We start from the raw sequence: 20,293 nt of genomic DNA on the forward strand, positions 1-20,293 counted from the left end.
GCCATTTGGAGGGTGAACCAACAGAAAAAGGAAGACCTTTCTCTCTGTCTCTGTCTCTCTCACTGTCTAACTCTGCCTGTCAAAAAAAAGATAAAAAACAAACAAACAAACAACAACAACAACAACAAAAACCCAATAGCCTCAAAGTAACAGGATGTCTGAAGACCAGGAGCCAGGCTGCCACTGATTGCAGAGAAATCGTGTGAGAAGAGAAATCCCCCGCAAGACCTCTCTTCCATGAGATGCCTCAGGCCATGGGGAAGACCTCATTCAGCATTTTTCTTTATTTGACCTCACACAGAACCCCTGCACTACAAAGTGCTTTCCCCCAGACACTTACTCCAAGTAGAGCAGCAGCTGTTTAAAATCATGGCTATCAGAGGAGTGGTAACATGGAGAAAATAAGACACTGTCACATGCAGGAAACAACTGTAAAAGAAAATCTGAGATGTGAACAGAAGGCTTTGGAAAGCTCCAATCTATGCCTGGGAATCTAGAGGCCCACACGTACACACAGGCTGTGCACACTCCCAGAAGAGAACTGAGAAGGCCCAAAAATATCACCACTGGGAACCTTAAAGTACCGAGGGAGCAGGAAGTTAAGACTAAGGCAGAGTTGGAAACTTGAGAAACACAGAAAGTGGGCACATGACAAAAATGCCATATGAAGGCCCTCAACAGACACTGTAGATGGATTGGTTTTCAGAATTTAAAGAAATCTCAGTATAACCATTAGTTGAGGACTAGGACAACCAATGTGGAAACTTCAATGACTGTACATAGGAATACAGAATTTATAAAACTGGCTCAACAGGTCATATGGCACGGTAAGCTAAGACTCCAACTGTGCCAGCGTCCCAGGTGGGCACTGCTTTGTGTCCCGGCTGCTCCTTTCCTAATCCAGCTCCCTGCTAATGCATTTGAAAATGCAGTGAAAGTTGGCTCATGTGCTTGGGCCCTTGCACCCACATGGGAGACTTAGAAGAAGCTTCTGGCTCCCGGCTTCAGATCAGCTCAAGTTCAGCCATTGCAGCCAGCTGGGTAGTGAACCAGCAGAAGGAAGACCTCTCCTTCTGTCCTTCTTTCTGTAATTTTACCTCTCAAATAAATTTTTAAAAATCTTTAAAAATTGGCTCAAAAAATCAACATTAACATGCTATGAAGAAGAAGAATTATTGTGATTTCCAGAGTTGCCAAATTATTACAAATTCCGGTTTTCAACAGCAACCAAAAAAAAAAATGTCGTAAGAAAGGCTGGAAGTAGCTGGGTATGGCCCATGTACAAGGGAGAAGGAGACACAGGCAGCCTGCACTGTGGACTTCCTGATAAAAACATTGCATCAGCTGCTATAAATATTTTCAAACACTAAAAGAAAGCATGTCAAAAAAGCTAAAAGAAAAACGTGAGAGCGGCATCTCATCTAAATAAGGGTAACAAATATAGATAAATATGAAGAAACAACACCAAACTCAAATGCTGGCAAATACAGTAACAGCTGAAAAGTTCATGACAGATTTCACTGAACTTGAGCAGGAACAGAAATGTAAAAAGTGAAGGAAAATGAATTGTGGGTCACCATCAATCTCCCCCCCCCAAAACTAAGTGAGAAAGAGCAGACTAGTTAAACAAATGATATCTAAAAATGTCTCAAATCTGATGACAAATTTTGCTTACACATCCAAGAAGCTGAGCAAAGTTTAAGTAGAAAAGAAGCAAAAGCTATATAGACTAATACATGAAATATCAGACTGTCAAAGACAAAGAGAGAAACTTAATCAAGAAAGAAACAAATTGTCATGTAAAAGATACCCTGTAAAATATTAATGTGATTAAACTCCACCTGCAGTGTCAGCATCCCAAGCGGGCACTGGTTCCAGTCCTGGCTGCTCTGTTTCCCAATCTGCTCCTCGCTGATGTTCCTGGGAAGGCAGCAAATGATGACCCAGCTACTTGGGTCCCTGTCACCACATGGGAGACATGGATGGAGTGCCAGCCTTATCCTCTCAGTCTGGGCCAACTGTGGCCATTGGGGGAGTGAACCAGCATATAGAAGATCTCTGCCTTCAGGGCCAGTGCTGTGGCTTAGCAGGTAAAACCACCACCTGCAGTGCCGGCATCCCATACAGGTGCAAGTTCAAGTCCCAGCTGCTCCACTTCTGATTCAGTTCTCTGCTTTGGCCTGGGAAAGTAGAAGATGGCCCAAGTCCTTAGGCCCTGCACCCATGTGGGAGACCCAGAGGAAGCTCTTGTCTTCTGGCTTTGGATCTGCCCAGCTCTGGCCATTGTGGCCATTTGGGGAGTGAACCAGTATATGGAAGACTCTTTCTCTCTCTCTCTCTCTCTCTCTCTCTCTCTCTCTCTCCCCATCCTTCCCTCCCTCCCTCTCTCCCCCTCCCTTCCCCTTCCCCTCTCCCTTTCTCTCTGCCTCTCTGTAATTCTGTTTTTGTGAGCTGGAAGGTCACACTTTCACCACGCCTCCTGTGTGATCTCATGCCCCTACCTGACCCTACCTGTGTGCCCACCTGCCAATCAGGCTACGTGGCCACGCCCCTTTGGAAGTGGATAAAAGACCTGGAACACAGTGGGCCCTTCCCTTTTTACTCCTTTTTCACCATTATTGCCCTTTGTTGCCCTCGGAGGAGGGCAGGGAGCTCTGGCCTTAGGGCCACTGCTGTCTGCCTTCCCTTCACGACTCCTGCTAAGCTACTTGTGGCTGCTCATAACCAAAGGCTAGCTGCACGTGTCTCCTGGCCTACTCTCTGCATGCTAGGGCCCCACCTGAATTTCTAGACTTTTCTTTCTCCCTTAGAGCCTTCACTGTCCTATGCATTTCTCACACTGAACAAAATCTTTAAAACTTAAATAAATAAATGAATAAATAAATAAAATCTCTTGATCTCACTCTTGCTCTCTCTCCCCGTAATTCAATCTTTAGATAAATACAACAAATCTTTAAAAAAAAAAAGTGATGGTTTATTTCTCCTGGAAACCAGGAGGCAGCAGAATAAGATACTCAAGGTTCTGAGGAAGAAAATACTCCAAAGTATTAGCAATCCCACAAAACTAAATCCCACAAAATCCCACAAAACTACTGTTCAGAAGCCAAGGGGTAAGCCAAGGTATTGCAGATGAGCCAAACTGAGAGCCTGGTTGGCAGCCTGCATCCCTCTATGAACAGGACTCACTGAGGCTGAAATGAAAGACGCCAGGCAGTCCCTGAAATAAGGATGAAGAAATAAAGGTAGCAGCATGGAAAGTAAGACAGAAAGCACGGATCATTGCATGTAGCTCTTTTCTTCCTGATAAAAACTACAAAAAGTGATAATTCCTCTGCTTTGATGGGTCTGCTCAGAATAGAGTCATGATTTGGATGACAAAAGCAGCACAAGGGAAATGAAAGCAATGACTCTAGAAGCAAACTTTTGTGAACTACTGAAGTTAAATTGATACTAATACAGCTAAATTATTATAAATTGAAATGTTAATTATAGTTTGCAAGAGAACTAAAAAGAAGTAGTTCAGAAATATAGTAAAAGCAAAAAGTAATTGAAATTAAATCACACAACATATTTTAATGAACACAATAATGACATAAATAGATGATTATAAAACTACAAAAGTCAACATATACAGAAAACAAACAGTAATCATAGGAACAGATTTTAATTTCACTTATAATTACAGGAAAAATAAATGGATCGGAGCCAATGCTGTGGCGTAGTAGGTAAAGCCGCCGCCTGCAGCGCCAGCTTCCCATATGAGCGCCAGTTCGAGTCCCAGATGCTGCACTTCCTATCCAGCTCTCTTCTATGGTCTTGGAAAGCAGTAAAGTAGAAGATGGCCCAAGTCCTTGGGCCCCTGGACCCATGTGGGAGACCCGGAAGAAGCGCCAGGCTCCTGGCTTTGGATCGGTGCAGCTCCAGCCATTGCAGCCAACTGGGGAGTGAACCAAGGGATGGAAGACCTCTCTCTCTTTCTGCCTCTCCTCTCTCTGTGTAACTCTGATTTTCAAATAAGTAAATAAATCTTTTTAAAAAAGTAAATGGATTAAACATTTCTATTTAAGAGCAGAAATTGATAAAACTTGCATACCAAAAAATTAGACAATCCAGGTGAAATGGTCAAGTTCTGAGAAAGATACAAACCACCACAAGGACATAAGAAGATACAAAAATAGGAAATAGACCCATAACAAATGGATTCAACTGGCAATCATGAGTTTTCTACAGTAAAAGCCCAGGCACAGATGACTTGATGATAAGTTCTCTAGAAGAATGAACACTGCAAAACATGGTGAATCTCTAACGTGAAATATATGTGTAAACAGAAAAGAACAAATTCCTGAGACGTGGTACAAGCTGATGAATCCACAAAGCAGGCAAAGTGGCAGAAGCCACTCCAGGGATTTGCACCAAAAATCCATCTCAGTGGATGTCTAGAAGTGTGGGTGGCACTGTAGACATGCACACATATATGTGGTCTGTTTTTACCTATACATGCCTAACTAAAGATTAGGCACCATAAGTGATCAAAAATAATGACTAATAATAAAACAGAATAATTGTACATCTCCTCCCTCTCTTATTCCCACTCTTATATTTAACAGGGATCATTTTTCAGTTAAATTTCAACAACTAAGAATAAATGTGTGTTGATTACAGAGTTCAACCAATAGTATTAATTAGAACAAAAAAAATACTAAAAGGGATAAAGTATTAAATTCTACATCAACAGTCAGGACAAGGGCTGATCAAGTCACTGTTTCTCATAGTGTCCCTTTCACTTCAACAGGTTTCCTTTTTTGTGGTTGGTTAGTTGTCACCGATCAGGGAGAACATATGATATTTGTCCCTTTGGGACTGGCTTAATTCACTCAGCATAATATTTTCCAGATTCCTCCATTTTGCTGCAAATGACAGGATTTCATTGTTTTTGACTGCTGTATAGTATTCTATAGAGTACATGTCCCATAATTTCTTTATCCAGTCTGCTGCTGATGGGCATTTGGGTTGATTCCAGGTCTTAGCTATTGTGAATTGAGCTGCAATAAACATTAAGGTGCAGACAGACTTTTTGTTTGCCAATTTAATATCCTTTGGGTAAATTCCAAGGAGTGGAATGGCTGGGTTGTATGGTAGGGTTATATTCAAGTTACTGAGGAATCTCCAGACTGACTTCCATAGTGGCTTAACCAGTTTGCATTCCCACCAACAGTGGGTTAGTGTCCCTTTTTCCCCACATCCTCACCAGCATCTGTTGTTGGTAGATTTCTGTATGTGAGCCACTCTAACCGGGGTGAGGTGAAACTTCATTGTGGGAGGAGATGTACAATTTGTGACATGTTCAGTCGGACTTGCCCCAAATGGTGGAGTTAGAAATGTGCCAGAGGATTCCAATACAATCCCATCAAGATTGCATGTACCAGTGCCATCTCACTAGTCCAAGTGATCAATTTCAGTTCACAATTGATCACAGTGATAGGTCTAAGAATCAAAGGGATCACACAAACAAGACTAGTGTCTGAGAATACTAACTGATAGAATAAAAAAGGGAGAGAATGATCCAACATGGGAAGGGGGATACCCAGCAGACTCATAGAATGGCAGATGTCCTAAATAGAACTCTGGCCTCAGAATCAGCTCTTAAGGCACTCGGATCTGGCTGAAGAGCCCATGAGAGTATTTTAGGCATGGAAAGCCAAGAAACTCTGGCAAAAAAAAGTCTCTGCAAGTGAGATCCCAGTAGAAAGAATGGGGCCATCAAAGAAGGAGATACCTTTCTCTGAAGGGAGGAGAGAACTTCCACTTTGACTATGACCTTGTCTAAATAAGATCAAAGTCAGCGAGCTCAAGAGGCTTCCATAGCCTTGCAAACTCATGACTAGAGCCTAGGGAGATTTCTGACGCCATAAATGAGAGTGTCAAATTGTTAAGTCAACAACAGGAGTCACTGTGCACTTACTTCTCATGTGGGATCCGTCCTTAATGTGTTGTCCAATGTGAAGTAATGCTATAACTAGTACTGAAACAGTATTTTACACTTTATGTTCTGTGTGGGTGCAAACTGATAAAATCTTTACTTAATATATACTAAATCATCTTCTGTATATAAATATAATTGAAAATGAATCTTGATGTGAATGGAATGAGAGAGGGAGCGGGAGATGGGAGGGGTGCGTGTGGGAGGGAAATTATGAGTGGAAAAGCCATTGTAATCCATAAACTGTACTTTGGAAATTTATATTTACTAAATAGAAGTTTTTTAAAAATAAAATAAAATAAAGGGGAAAAGAAAAAAATGGAATAATTGTGATCATACGGTAAAACATGTGAAGTGCTATCCCCCTATGTGCGTACATCTCCACATCTCAGACATCTCATTGTACTGTACCATTCCCCTGGTGATGATGGAAGAGGACACATTGCCTGGCATTGGCTGAAGTGAAGTGAATGATTAAGGCACTGACACTACAGCTGTGACTTGCATTTGGGGTACAAGAGCAAAACCAGCCTCAATTTCATTTTCCTTTTTCACCGGATCATGAATAAAAGCTTGATTCTAACGTAGATCTTAATAGCCTCAGCAAACGCTTTATTCCTTCCCTTAGTAAGTCAAGAAATTTCAAGTTTTCCCCTCTAGCTGGCCCTGTATTTCTTCTCATCAGTAGCTCTAGCATCACTCCTGCACAGTGGGTCAGCGTTAAATAGAATAAGGGTTTCTTGCACACAAGCCCTGCGACTCCTCAGCAGTGGACCTGCCGGACATGTGACTAACAGGTGGGTAGTTTAAACAGCATAGATACGCTGCACAGAGAAGCCTCAGGTCTGGGGTGAAACAGAACAGGATGATAGAGATTCCACTGCACTACTCGGAACACTGTGCAATTCAATACCCATCCGTCAGTCATTTCTGGGATTTTCCAGTTAATATGCTCAAACCATGATGACCATGGAAAACTGAAACAGGAATGAAACCACAGCTGGGGAGACTCTAATCTCCCCTTGCTTCACACGGCCAGGCGTGCCCCCCCCATCCTACAAGGACACTTCGGACAGGGTGGCTGGGGTGTAGACCATACGTTTGCCTAATCTTCCTGTGCTTCACATATCCAGGCGTGCCCCTCCCCCCATCCTACAAGGACACTTCGGACAGCGAGGCTGGGGTGTAGACCATACGTTTTCCTAATCTCCCTGTGCTTCACACGGCCAGGCGTGCCCCCCCCCATCCTACAAGGACACTTCGGACAGGGTGGCTGGGGTGTAGACCATACGTTTGCCTAATCTCCCTGTGCTTCACACGGCCAGGCGTGCCCCCCCCCCCCATCCTACAAGGACACTTCGGACAGTGTGGCTGGGGTGTAGACCATACGTTTGCCTAATCTCCCTGTGCTTCACACGGCCAGGCGTGCCCCCCCCCCATCCTACAAGGACACTTCGGACAGCGAGGCTGGGGTGTAGACCATATGTTTTCCTAATCTCCCCGTGCTTCACACAGCCATGCGTGCCCCCCCCCCCCCATCCTACAAGGACACTTCGGACAGCGAGGCTGGGGTGTAGACCATATGTTTGCCTAATCTCCCTGTGCCTCACACGGCCAGGCGTGCCCCCCCCCCATCCTACAAGGACACTTTGGACAGTGTGGCTGGGGTGTAGACCATACGTTTGCCTAATCTCCCTGTGCTTCACACGGCCAGGCGTGCGCCCCCCCCCCATCCTACAAGGACACTTCGGACAGCGTGGCTGGGGTGTAGACCATACGTTTGCCTAATCTCCCTGTGCCTCACACGGCCAGGCGTGCCCCCCCCCCCATCCTACAAGGACACTTCGGACAGCGTGGCTGAGGTGTGGACCATACGTTTGCCTAATCTCCCTGTGCCTCACAGGGCCAGGCGTCTTCTCCCCCCATCCTACAAGGACACTTCGGACAGCGTGGCTGGGGTGTAGACCATATGTTTGCCTAATCTCCCTGTGCCTCACAGGGCCAGGCATGCCCCCCCCCCCCATCCTACAAGGACACTTCGGACAGCGTGGCTGAGGTGTAGACCATACGTTTGCCTAATCTCCCTGTGCTTCACATATCCAGGCGTGCCACCCCCCATCCTACAAGGACACTTCAGACAGCGTAGCTGGGGTGTAGACCATACGTTTGCCTGGGACAGGGTCAGAAATGCTTTAAGCATTGTCCCAGCAAAGCACATACGCATATTCTAGCCACAGCCAGAAACCACAGGACTAGACTTGGGTTATGGAAGAGAAAGACCCATGTTTGTAAGCTACTTGAAAGCCTGCTGTCTGAAGTAGCAGTGCCATACACATGAGAAGCACGCACAGATCTTTTCTGCAAGAGAGAAGTCTTACAGGAAAACCTCACTCTGAGCAACAAGTGCGAAGAGCTCCGTGCTGGGGGAGAAGTGCTCTCTACAGTGCGGGACGACAATGTACTCACGTGACCATGGACAACAAACCATCCAGACCTGATCATGACGCCCACCCGGTGGAGCACTCTGCTCCTGGGGCTGGGCACCGCATCCCAGGGGCCGCACCCGTGCCCACACTGCCCCCTTGCAGCGACTCGAAGGCCTTCCTCTGATTCCCCACCACCACCACATCTCTTTCTCAGGCTACTCTGCACTGGATTTTTCAAGACCCCTACAATAGGAAGAAGCAGGAATCCACAAGGCATGACCTTTGTTTGTTTCTTCGCTGATACATCCACAGCCCTTACAGATGGCCTGAGCCATGAAAGCACATAAAAAATACTTGCAATCTGAATGATTGACACACTAGGAGACCCAGAGTATACAGGTTGGCAGACTTGAGAAGAGACTTCTGCAGAAGGTGGTGACAGGGTCCACACTGTGGCATTGTAGGCTGAGCTGCTGCCTGCATTGTCTGCATCCCATATAAGTGTCAGTTCAAGCCCCGGCTGCTCCACTCCCATCCAGCTCTCTGCTATGGCCTGGGAAAGCAGTGGAAGATGATCCAAGTGCTTGGGCCCCTGCACCCATGTGGGAGACCCAGAGGAAGCTCCTGGCTCCTGGCTTTGGACCAGACGGTCTGTGGAAGACTTCAAGGAAACTACAAGCATCCTTTCACTGTGCACTTTTCTAAAATCCCAAGGATCAAACACCCTTTCTTATCTGAAAGCTACATACAAGCTCTTTAAAGACAGCAAATTTCAGCAATGAGTTCAAAAGACTAGCCATCAAGGAGTGAAAACATTGTGTAACCTCGCCCACAGTGTAGCGTTTCCTCTTCATCAGTAACCACATGCCAGAGCACTTGTGCACTGAGCACGTAGTGACTCATTTGATGTGAACATAACACATCACCCTCTCGCCCCTGAACATTTTGAGAGAAGTGTCTTTGCCGTGGAATGTTTTACTTCTTCCTGTTAAAAACAATGGAGAATATTTTTCTTCCTTTTATCTTTTAATGGATGGAGTTAATTCATTTATGCACTTAAACTTATTCCTAAGTATGTTATCTTTTTTGTAACTCTTATAAATGTGGTTTTCTTACCCTTTATATTCTGATCGATTATTTTTTCTGCATACAAAGGCTATTGATTTTTGTGTGTAAAGTTTATATTCTTCTACGCTGACGGATTATTTTATTGTTTGAATTAGCTTTATTACTGCTTCTCTACAGCTTTCCAGATATGCTATCACATCAGCTATTAATCACAGTATAAAACCATGATTCTCATTCCTAACACCTTGCATTGTTCACTCTAGCTTAATTGCATTGAATTCCAGTAACAGGCGGTTAATAAAGACTGTGACCATCCTTGCCTTGCTCCTGATCATGGAGGGAATGCCTCCACCCCCCATTGAAAGTCTGGCTTCAAAACTGAAAATATTTGTACATTGTGATGTTAAGAAAATATCAATCCTTGGGAGAGGGGAGGGTTGCGGGTGGGAGGGAAGTTGGGGGGGGGGAGCCATTGTAATCCATAAGCTGTACATTGGAAATTTATATTCATTAAATAAAAGTTAAAAAAGAAAAAAAAAGAAAATATCAATCCTACTTATTTTCTTGAGTGTTTTTAATAGGATGGTGTTTGAATTGCCAAACATTTCTAAAATACATGTGAAGATAATCATAAGATTCTTCTTCTTAGATGTATTAATATGTAGGGTTATATTAATAGATTTCCTAGTTTTGAGCCAGATTTGCATTCATGGTATAAATTTCACTTGCTCATGGTGTATGTTGTTTCTTAATATGGTTTTCCGGGGCCGGCACCGTGGCACACTAGGTTAATCCTCCACCTGCAGCGCCGGCATCCCATATGGGCACCGGGTTCTAGTCCTGGTTGCTCCTCTTCCAGTCCAGCTCTCTGCTGTGGCCTAGGAGGGCAGTGGAGGATGGCCCAAGTGCTTGGGCGCCTGCACCTGCATGGGAGACCAGAAAGAAGCACCTGGCTCCTGGCTTCAGATCGGTGCAGCGCCGACTGTGGCAGCCATTTGGGGAGTGAACCAACGGAAGAAAGACCTTTCTCTGTCTCTGTCTCTCTCTCACTGTCTAAACTCTACTTGTCAAATAAATTTTTAAAAAATGGTTTTCCAATCTCATTAATATTATAATTAATATTTTGCATCATTGTTCCTCAGCATCATTTCTCTATGTTTTCTTTTTTAAAGATATATTTATTTGAAAGTCAGAGTTAACAGAGAGAGAGGGAAAAATAGAGAGAGATCTCCCATCCACTGGTTCACTCCCCAAGTTGCTGCAATGCCAGGGCTGAGCCAGGCCAAAGCTTCATCCTTGGCTCCCACATGGGTAACAGGTGCCCATGTGGGATGTCAGCGTGGCAGGCAGCAGCTGTACCCATCATGCCACAACACCCGCCACTCTCTATGTTTTCTTTTTATTATATCAACTAGTGTCAATTTTAGTCTTGATTCATAAAATGAATTTAGAAATGTTTGCTCATTTTTATGTTCTAGAAAAAATGGAAATCGAGATTATTTGGTCATTTAATGGTATGGCGGGATTTCCCTGTGGTGGCATATGAACCAGGTAATGTTTCATGAGATGATGCCTTGAAACGTTTCCAATTTCTGCTATGGGAACTGGAGGGAATTTTTTTAATTATTATTATTTTAACTGGGATCAATTTGGATAAATTTTACTCTCCTAAGAAATGTACTTGCTTAGAGGTAAAATATAATATTTTACATTGCTCGGAGTCCATCTGCATCAATAGATGTTTTGTATATTTGTGCTTTTGTCCATTTTTCTTCATGAAATTGGCCATTTGTTAATATCTTCAAAGAATCCAGATTTTGAATTATTAGTTTGATCTAATATTTTTCTGTTCTACACATCATTACTTTTTCATTTATCTTTATTATCTTACTGTTGTTTCATTCTGTTTTTCCTGTTGGTCTTAAAATAACTTAAGTTTCAATTTTATTTATTTTCATTCTTGATTTTATTGCTAAAGCAGTTAGGGCGATGAATTTTTTTCTAGTCACTGCTTCAAATTTATTGCATTGATTTACATGTTTATTGTCTTGTTAATTTTCCCAGAAATTCTGAAATTCAAATTCATATTTCCTCTTTTGCCCAAGAATTGTTTAATACAAGATTTCAAATTCCCATGGAAGGAGTTTTTGAATTATTTTTCAATAGCTACATTTTAAATTTTCAGAATTTTTTAAGGTTTAAATTATTTATTTGAAAGTCACAGTGATAAAGAGACAATCAGAGGAGGGACAGGTCTTTCATCCATTAGTCCATTCCCCCAAGTGCCTGAAACAGCTGAAGCTGAGGCATGCCAACGCCAGAAGCCAGGAACTTCATCCAGGTGTCCCAGCTACAGGAACCCAAGTATTGAGCCATCATCTGCTGCCTCCCAGGCACATCAGCAAGAAGCTGGATGGGAAGTGGAAGTGGAACTCAATCCCCAGCACTAGAGATTGGAATGAAGGCAACACAAGTGGGAGGTTTTACCACTGTGCCACACTGCCAGTCCCAAATTTGCACGTTTTTAATTTTTTATCAGAGAGCTTTTTGTTTGTAACATATTTGCTATATGAGGTTTACCATGCTGTCTTAGTGATGTACTATATGATTGACATGCAAATGTGCAATTTTAGATATAGAGACACAAATAGAGAGATAAGATATGCACACACACACATGATATCTGCTTTATTCCACATGTTTTTTAGATTCTTTTAATTCTTACTTTTTTGTGTACTCCTGGCCTTTTAATTACTGTGCTCTGTTAAATTTTTCTATTATTAGTTTATATATATATATATATATATCCATTTCTCATTGCATCTCTAATACCTTTTGTTTATATATGTAATACACAGATCTTCACACTGTTAACTCTTCATTATAAGTTTTAGCATTACAATGTTTCATTTCATTATTTTGTTGCTGAACTTCCACACTCTCAGGAAAGCCAAACGTCATCATGCCCTGACTGAAGAGGACCAATAATTAACAGAAGAAAACATAGCCAATGCCATAGACATCTCAATTATTTCAGCTTAACCCAGTTCTGACTGGAGCCAACTTTATATGCTTAATGGGTGCCACAGGTGCACCCAGGTCAGCCGCAGTTAAGGAGGTGGAACAGGAGAGTGGTTGAGTAATATGCTCAGTGATCACCTCCCAACAGAAACATGAATTAAGTTTTTTCTACATCAACTTCACAGGAGCCACAGAAGCCAGACAGCTAAGGAGCTGCCCCTCCCTTCTCTTAACCTCCAACAAACAGCAGAGTAAGATTCCTGCTCCTTGGGCGTAGGTCAGGAAAGGGAACTTAAGACTTTGCCTTGATGCTGAGAGCTGGGTCCCTGCGTTGATTAAAGCCTAAGACCTCGCTCTACTCCTGGGTCAGTGCTGGCAAATGAGGCTCAGGAGTTGGCCCAGAGTCAGAGCTTGGTGCCCTGGTGAGACAGACTTTTGTCACCGCATATCTCTGCTAGTCTCATGTGGGCCTGGAGGGCAGCTCTGAGATTGCAGAGGACCTGGTGACTCTGAGATGCACTTGTGACTCACTTTAGAGCCAACCTGGGCAGCCAAGGGATTGCCTTTATCCTGCCCCAGCCTTGAGTAGACAGCAGGAACCACAGGACTGTGCCTTGGGACTCAATGACAGACTGGTGAAACCCAGCATCAGACGTACCCTTGTGGTCCCTGGCACCCATAGTATGTCCACTGTTGAAACTTCTGGGCCTTCCCCAGTGCTGAGTGAAGTCATGTGTTCCATGGTGGATAGCATTTGCCTTCCAGCTACAGCACATGTGAGTAGACTCAGCTGCCTCAAGCTATGAGTCCATCACACACACTACCAGTGTGGGCTTTGTCCTGCCCAAATGTTGTGTATGTTTGAGTCAGCTGTGGGCTTTGAGGGTAAGCCACCTTGGCACAGGGAGAGGCTGTGGGCTTTGAGGGTAAGCCACCTTGGCAATTTTGGTGGCCAACTACTGGGCATCTGTGCCTGCCCTAGCACAGGGAGAGGCTTGTGTGGACAGCTCTTCCTTTCCTGACCTTGCCAGTTCATTCTGAGTGGCATGTCAACTGAAAATTGGGGACAAAACTTAGCGCAGGGTGTCAGTGGGGCAGGGACTGGGCACTGGCAGTGGGCTTATGGCACAGCTCAACGTATGGTGCCACGTAGTCCTGAAGTGGCAGAAGAATCCACGGACTCAGAGAGAAATCCCAAATGCCTAGAATCTCTGGCAGGATATCCACAGATGAAGGCAGACTACAAAGAATAGGGAAAAGCTGCTGGCCTTCGACAAACAGAGGCATCGGATGCCAACAAGCATCAGGAACACTCAGAAACCATGACTTCACCTAATGAACAGAAGCTGATGCTGGAAACCCACTACCTTGGATCTGACACTGTCAAATGCTCAAATGCATAATACTTTAAGGAAATGCAGTGAATTTCAAAAGGCCACAGGTAAATAACGTAACACTCTGAGATACTTGATAGAGAGAGGAGAGCAATGGAAAATACTCAGCAGGAAAATAAAAAAATAAATAAAAAGAATTAAGAGAAATAAGAAAGGTTATAGGAAATATCTGAGAAATTGCTATTCAACAGATACTTGAGAATGCCAAGCAGGTAGAAGGAATATTAAAAGGGATAATAACAGAAACTTTCACGAATCTAATAGCAGAAAACTTCACAATCTAGAGAAGGCTATAACCATCCAGGTACAGCATAATCTGAAGTCACCAAATTCAACTAAGTCTACCCCCAGACAAGTTTAATCTAGCTCTTCAACTTTAAAAAGAGGATTCGCAAAGCTGCCGGAGAAAATATCAACTGCAGACAAGAGCAGACTTAGGAACCAAAATTTTTGAAAAAGGAGGGCCAAGATCCCGAAGCATTTATTAGAAGACTTGGAAGGGGAGATGAAAAACACCACAGCCAGGCTGATACTGGAGACAAAGCATGACCATCACAGTGGCTATGGAGAACTGGGAGTGACCCCGGGAACACAAAAGCTCACAAGTCAAGGGCAAAGGTCGTGGCAGCAACAGGCTTTGGGGGATTCCAAGGCGCTTTGTCTGCTGACTTTCTGGAGAGCCAATGATGATAATATCTGCTTTTTATGAGAATGTCATAGGAAAGTTAGCAAAAGCTTTAGCAGAAAAATGCCCAGAAAATCTTCACCAGACGACATCATTCCTCTCATCAAAAAGAGACAATTTCACCAGTTTCTGTGCAAAATTATCAGACATCCACATTACAGTCTTGGTTAGCATCCTCTGCCTCCTCTTTGTTTCCAAATCTTAAAAATTCCTTAAAGGCCAACCACATTTCTTTCAGTTAGTAAAGCAAAGGAAAAAAAAAAAAAAGCCCACATGGCCATGGTTGAATTCTCAGGGCCCTCAATTCTGTAAGGATAGACTACAAGGCTGCTATCACTACTTACAGAACTGTCTTGGACTGGAAGAAGCTTATAATGAGAAATAAATCTTCTATCTTTTATTTTTATCTTTCAACACCAGTTGTTCATGACCAGTTTGGTGTCTGAGTCTCCCTGGACAGCAGAGTTTCTGAAAGCCATGTGGTCCAGTGGATCTCACACTCTAACTCCCCTGCTGGGGCCAGTTGTGGTTCAAGGTTCAACAGTGTGGAGTCCCTGTTGGATTTCTCTGCTAGGGATGTAGAGGCATTGAATTTCACTGCCCTACTACCCTCTCCCACGTTTCTGGGAATCTCTGATGCCTCCTGGGTCCTGCTGTCCTCACCTATCAGCTGTCAATGGCGATGGAATCGCCACTAGAATCTGGAGTTTACTTCTTTGCTTTTAGGAAATTGAAACTCTTGTTCCTCTCTACTTCTGAGCAATTGGATGGCCAGTCTTACATGCGACCCAACTTCAGCTCTTCCAGGAAGGCTTTGTCCCTGGGACCCATACCTTTGCCTCCCCAGTCTTCCTCTGTCATTCACCTCTGTGGGAGAGTGGACATCCCATTGTCACTCCTCTGCACACCCTGCCCCTCCTCTACACAGGTTTCTGATAACGTGAAGATCAATAGCTGCTCTGATTTACTATGATTGAGACTCACTGTGCTTTTTTTATACTGAAGATTCAAACTTTTTTCAGTTCTCAAAATTTTCACTCATTCTCTTTTTGAATATTACTTCTTCCCCAACACTTTATTATCTCATTCTCTAACTCTTATTTGATATATTGGGAACCTCAATTACTATTACAAATATTCATTTTTTTCTTGCTAGTAATAAAATCTCAATTTTTATTTTCATATACTGGGACTATGGCCATATTAGTAATGTGACAAAGAATACAGAAAGTTGTTACATTTCTGTTATCAGTTGCATGCATTTATAATAAAGAAGTAACAATGCAGGCAGATTAGAGTCACTTATTTCCAAAATGATCATTCTATAATATAGATTTTCAAGCATTGGTCTCAGAGGTTCTCCCAGCATCTATTCAACTCATATTGCATATTACTTTCCATGACTATCTGTAAAACAACTGATTGTGATGACAGCCATTAATTCACTTATACTATGAATGATAATATCGTGCAAAGCCAGAGAGTCAGGGAAAAGCTTTGTATCTGAAGTTAGCATATCGTATGTTGTAAGATAACCTGCCACACTTTCTGCTCATGTCACCTTAACAAATTCAATTAAGTTATCTTCTTTAGTTTCTTAACTTTTAGACACAGATGGTTATTTTAGCTATTTTAGTGGACTAAAAGAAGTATATAACACACTCACATTAAAAATCTGGTGTGTTAAAATGTTTGTTATATTTTACATATCAGATAGGTTCTGGGCTTCAGTTATGTTGATTTGTTTTATGAAACTCATAGTGATAAACCTACTGTGCTAGCTTGATCCAAAAACAAATACATGCAAAGTTACCCACATTAGCAATGATATCTCCACAACTAGTCTCAAGGAAAGAAAGCAGCCAACACATCTCCAATAACATTCCAGACTGAATCTCTTCACGTTCTGTTGCATTGTGCCAGCCCACCGTCCTTGTCGTTGTCGAACTGCTTTGCTCGGGAGCAGGAGGATCTTGCTGCAGTCACCTGAGACGCTGCTGGCATCCTCAGGTCAGCAGGGGATGTGGACGAGGAGATGCAAGGAGAGGGGCTCTGCTCCTATTTCTAGAACCTCTGAAGTTTTTGCCATTATTCCTTTTCTTATTTTAGAATGTGTCTTGTGCAGTTCTCTCATTCCAAAGCAGACACGTTACAAATGGAAAATTAGTGGGCAACAGATAAGGATTCCATAATTATGTGGCTGCTAGGTGGCAAGATTAGGAGCCTATAATTTAAAGCAATCACTGACTAAGCTCTCTAATTCATGAAGGGTAGAAAAAGAAAGTGCATTTGTGCTGACGGGATTTTTTTTTCAGTCCTCGCTTGCTGTTATCCACAGACAACAGTTGTTCTGTTGTAAATATGCCTTGACTATTAAAATATGCAAGTGTGTCTGGCTGGGAATTAAACGTTAGTATAGAAATAGAACTCACAAAGAGGGAGCAATACACTGCAAGATTATAACATAATTATATCATTATACACAAAGTCAGGCAGAATCTTAGATTTTTCTGACCAGGAAGGGGACCCAAAAGTTGACCTGTTCAATCTCCACATGCACCCGATCTACTTCATTTTGTAGCAGAATTTGTTCCTGACCTTCACTATGGATGTTCCTTTCATTCGCAATTCTGGAGGATGAAGAGCATTTAACAAGGGCTCTGGGGAGCTGATTTAAACTCACCCAGCCTTCCAGAGGCCAGACCAGCAGATTGCAACACAGAATGCCAATATATTAGTTTATAATGATGACAGAATGGGCAATTTCCTAGGGATTAGCACCCCTACGCTCAGTCTCCAAGGAACCTCCCAGTCGAGAAGTGGGCTTAGAGACAGGATTGAGGTCACTTCTCAATAAGCACAAATGATATTTAACAGCTACCATACTTCTGAGGATTGCATGTAAACTTAGATTTGTACCTTTAAAGTACATAATGAGCATGCTGATATGGTATTCTCTATAAAAGAGGAACTAAGAAGTGTGGTGTCATAGTTCATGACTGAACATGCACCTGCATGCGTACAGCAGACTGTTGGGAAAAACGAGCTTACATTAAAAGGAAAATGTCAAAAAAATCAAAGGAGAATTGTTTTCTCTTTATTTCTCCTATTTCTCCAACAACAAAGGATGTTATATTTAAAAAAATTGGAGAGAGGCCGGCGCCGCGGCTCACTAGGCTAATCCTCCGCCTAGTGGCGCCGGCACACCGGGTTCTAGTCCCAGTCGGGGCACCGATCCTGTCCCGGTTGCCCCTCTTCCAGGCCAGCTCTCTGCTGTGGCCCGGGAAGGCAGTGGAGGATGGCCCAAGTACTTGGGCCCTGCACCCCATGGGAGACCAGGAGAAGCACCTGGCTCCTGCCATTGGATCAGCGCGGTGCGCCGGCCGCAGCGCGCTACCGCGGCGGCCATTGGAGGGTGAACCAACGGCAAAAAAGAAGACCTTTCTCTCTGTCTCTCTCTCTCTCACTGTCCACTCTGCCTGTCAAAAAAAAAAAATTGGACAGAGAACTGCAATGCTGCTCTCCCTTAAACTTGAGTATTCCTAGTATCTCAACAGTATTACCTCCAGAAGAATCCACACGATATGCCAGTAAAACTGAAAGCCATTTATTTAATAAGCAGAAATTGTTACTCTGGAAAAACCACAAATACCTGAATGATGATGATTGATAGCTGGGTAGACACATGGATACCCATTTTTCAGGTGAGGAAGCTGACACACACTGAAGTCAAGTAACTTGCTCGAGGTCAGACAGTGAGGAAAGACAGGATTCAACGCAGGGATGGCTGTCCCGGGAGCTGGAATTCTTTATCACTTTCCAAGTCTGTCACTAGACTTCCAAGCAAACTAGATAGCTGTAGTCTGAGTTATGGCAACGTCAGCATGATGTGCTAAGCAGACATGCTGTATGCAAGTGCGTGTCTGTATGTGTGTCCATTACACCCCTAGCTTCCTTACACCCCTAGCTTCCTTGCCCTAGTAATGGGAGGAACACGAATTTTGACAGGAATATGTCAAGGTTGTTACACAGTGTAATCCTGCGTCAGCACCAAGATCCAGTCCCCACTCCAGACTGCAAATCAGGACATGTCCCTTTTCCACATCCTCACCAAAGGCCTACATGGAAGAAAACTCACAAACTAAAGCACAGGCCATTAGGGCGTTCAGCTCAGAGAGGAGCCCTGAAGCCAGCAGCCCTTAGAGTGAAGCGTGGGCAGCCTTGGCAGCACATGTCGGCATCCACAAGTCACAAACCACAACAGAAGCTACTTCCTACTGTGGCATCGCATCATAAGGGGATTTTGACTCCACACTGACCCCATAGATGCTCTGCAAGCCTGCAAGGACCCAGGCTTCAGTGCACTGGGCAAAATCAACAGATTGATGGAAAAAAATCAGAGAACCTGCAAGAGACAGAAGTGGGCAAGAGAGAGGACAATTTCCCTAGTGTTCAGTAAACATTACCCCCAAATCAGGTAGAAACTGAAAAACAAAACAAAACAGAATTCCCTGGCATGATCAAGAGTAGTAGCACTTAAAGACATTTGACCTCTAAAGACAGAGCTCTGCATTTCCAATCCAGAAAACAGGTTTAGCATTCAATAGATGTGTTGTTCTACATTTTTATTTGTTTATTTGTGTGAGAGAGAGAGAGCTCCTACCCGCTTGTTCACTCTACTAACACCCACAGCAGTGGGATAGCCAAAATGAGGAGTAGGGGATGCAACTCAGATCTGTGACGCTTCCTCCCAGGTTCTGCAGTAGCAGGAAGGTGGATTCAGGAACTGGAGCTGGGGTTTCAACCCAGGTACTCTGACATGGAACATGGCGTCCTCAGTGGCAGTTTAATCACCAAACACCAGCTCCTCAAACCAAACACGGCCTCCTTAGACTGCGGAAAACTCTGGACCAGAGAAGCCACATTTGTATAATTACAAATACTCAACAAACCGTGGTGTCTCCAATGAATAAATCCAATTTTTTTGAAGAAAGGTGCTCTATTCCGGCTAGATTGAATATTCTCTGCTAAAACCTTTACTACTTAAAGAGTTAAACAAGCACCAGCCACAGGCAAATGTAAGCTGCCTGGTAATTCAGTAAACTAGTCCAAGTGTTCTCATCTCCACCTCGGGAATCCAGATTTCTCAGGTTTAGAAGGATCCTAATTAGCTGAAGTTAATAACATTTACACAGATCTCCACTGCTGTGTAAGCCTCTTACAGCCCGAGGATGGGGCATAATCTTACTTAGTCACTAATCTTATCCTACAATGGGACTCCATCTCATAGACGCAATTGCCATGCAGTGGTGTCTCGGCAGAAGCCAGAGACTGCTCTGTGTGAGGATCCCAGCCAGACCCCGAGTTACAGGAACTGGCAAAAAGGCTCTTTGGGAGAACAACACAGAACAACTCCCACGATTTTCACCCACACACACTTCAAGCTTTGATTGCAGAGGAGCGACATCATTACCCATCTTCCCCTCGGCGTACTGATTAGTACACTGACTCCTCTGTCCAATTTTCTTCCTGTCGGCACCTGCTTGGACACCTCCACTTGGTGTGCTCAACCGAAACTGCCATCCAGGACCCACTGGCTTTTATGCCATACCAGGAGTGCCACTCATCGACAGGATTCTGGTCTCCCCTATTGAGTCAGCACGGGTGGTCAGCTCCAGCCTTCAGCTTGGACCAATACATCTGTAGTTCACTTCCTGTT

Source organism: Lepus europaeus, chromosome 3 (assembly GCF_033115175.1).
Source record: "Lepus europaeus isolate LE1 chromosome 3, mLepTim1.pri, whole genome shotgun sequence".
NCBI lineage: Eukaryota > Metazoa > Chordata > Mammalia > Lagomorpha > Leporidae > Lepus > Lepus europaeus.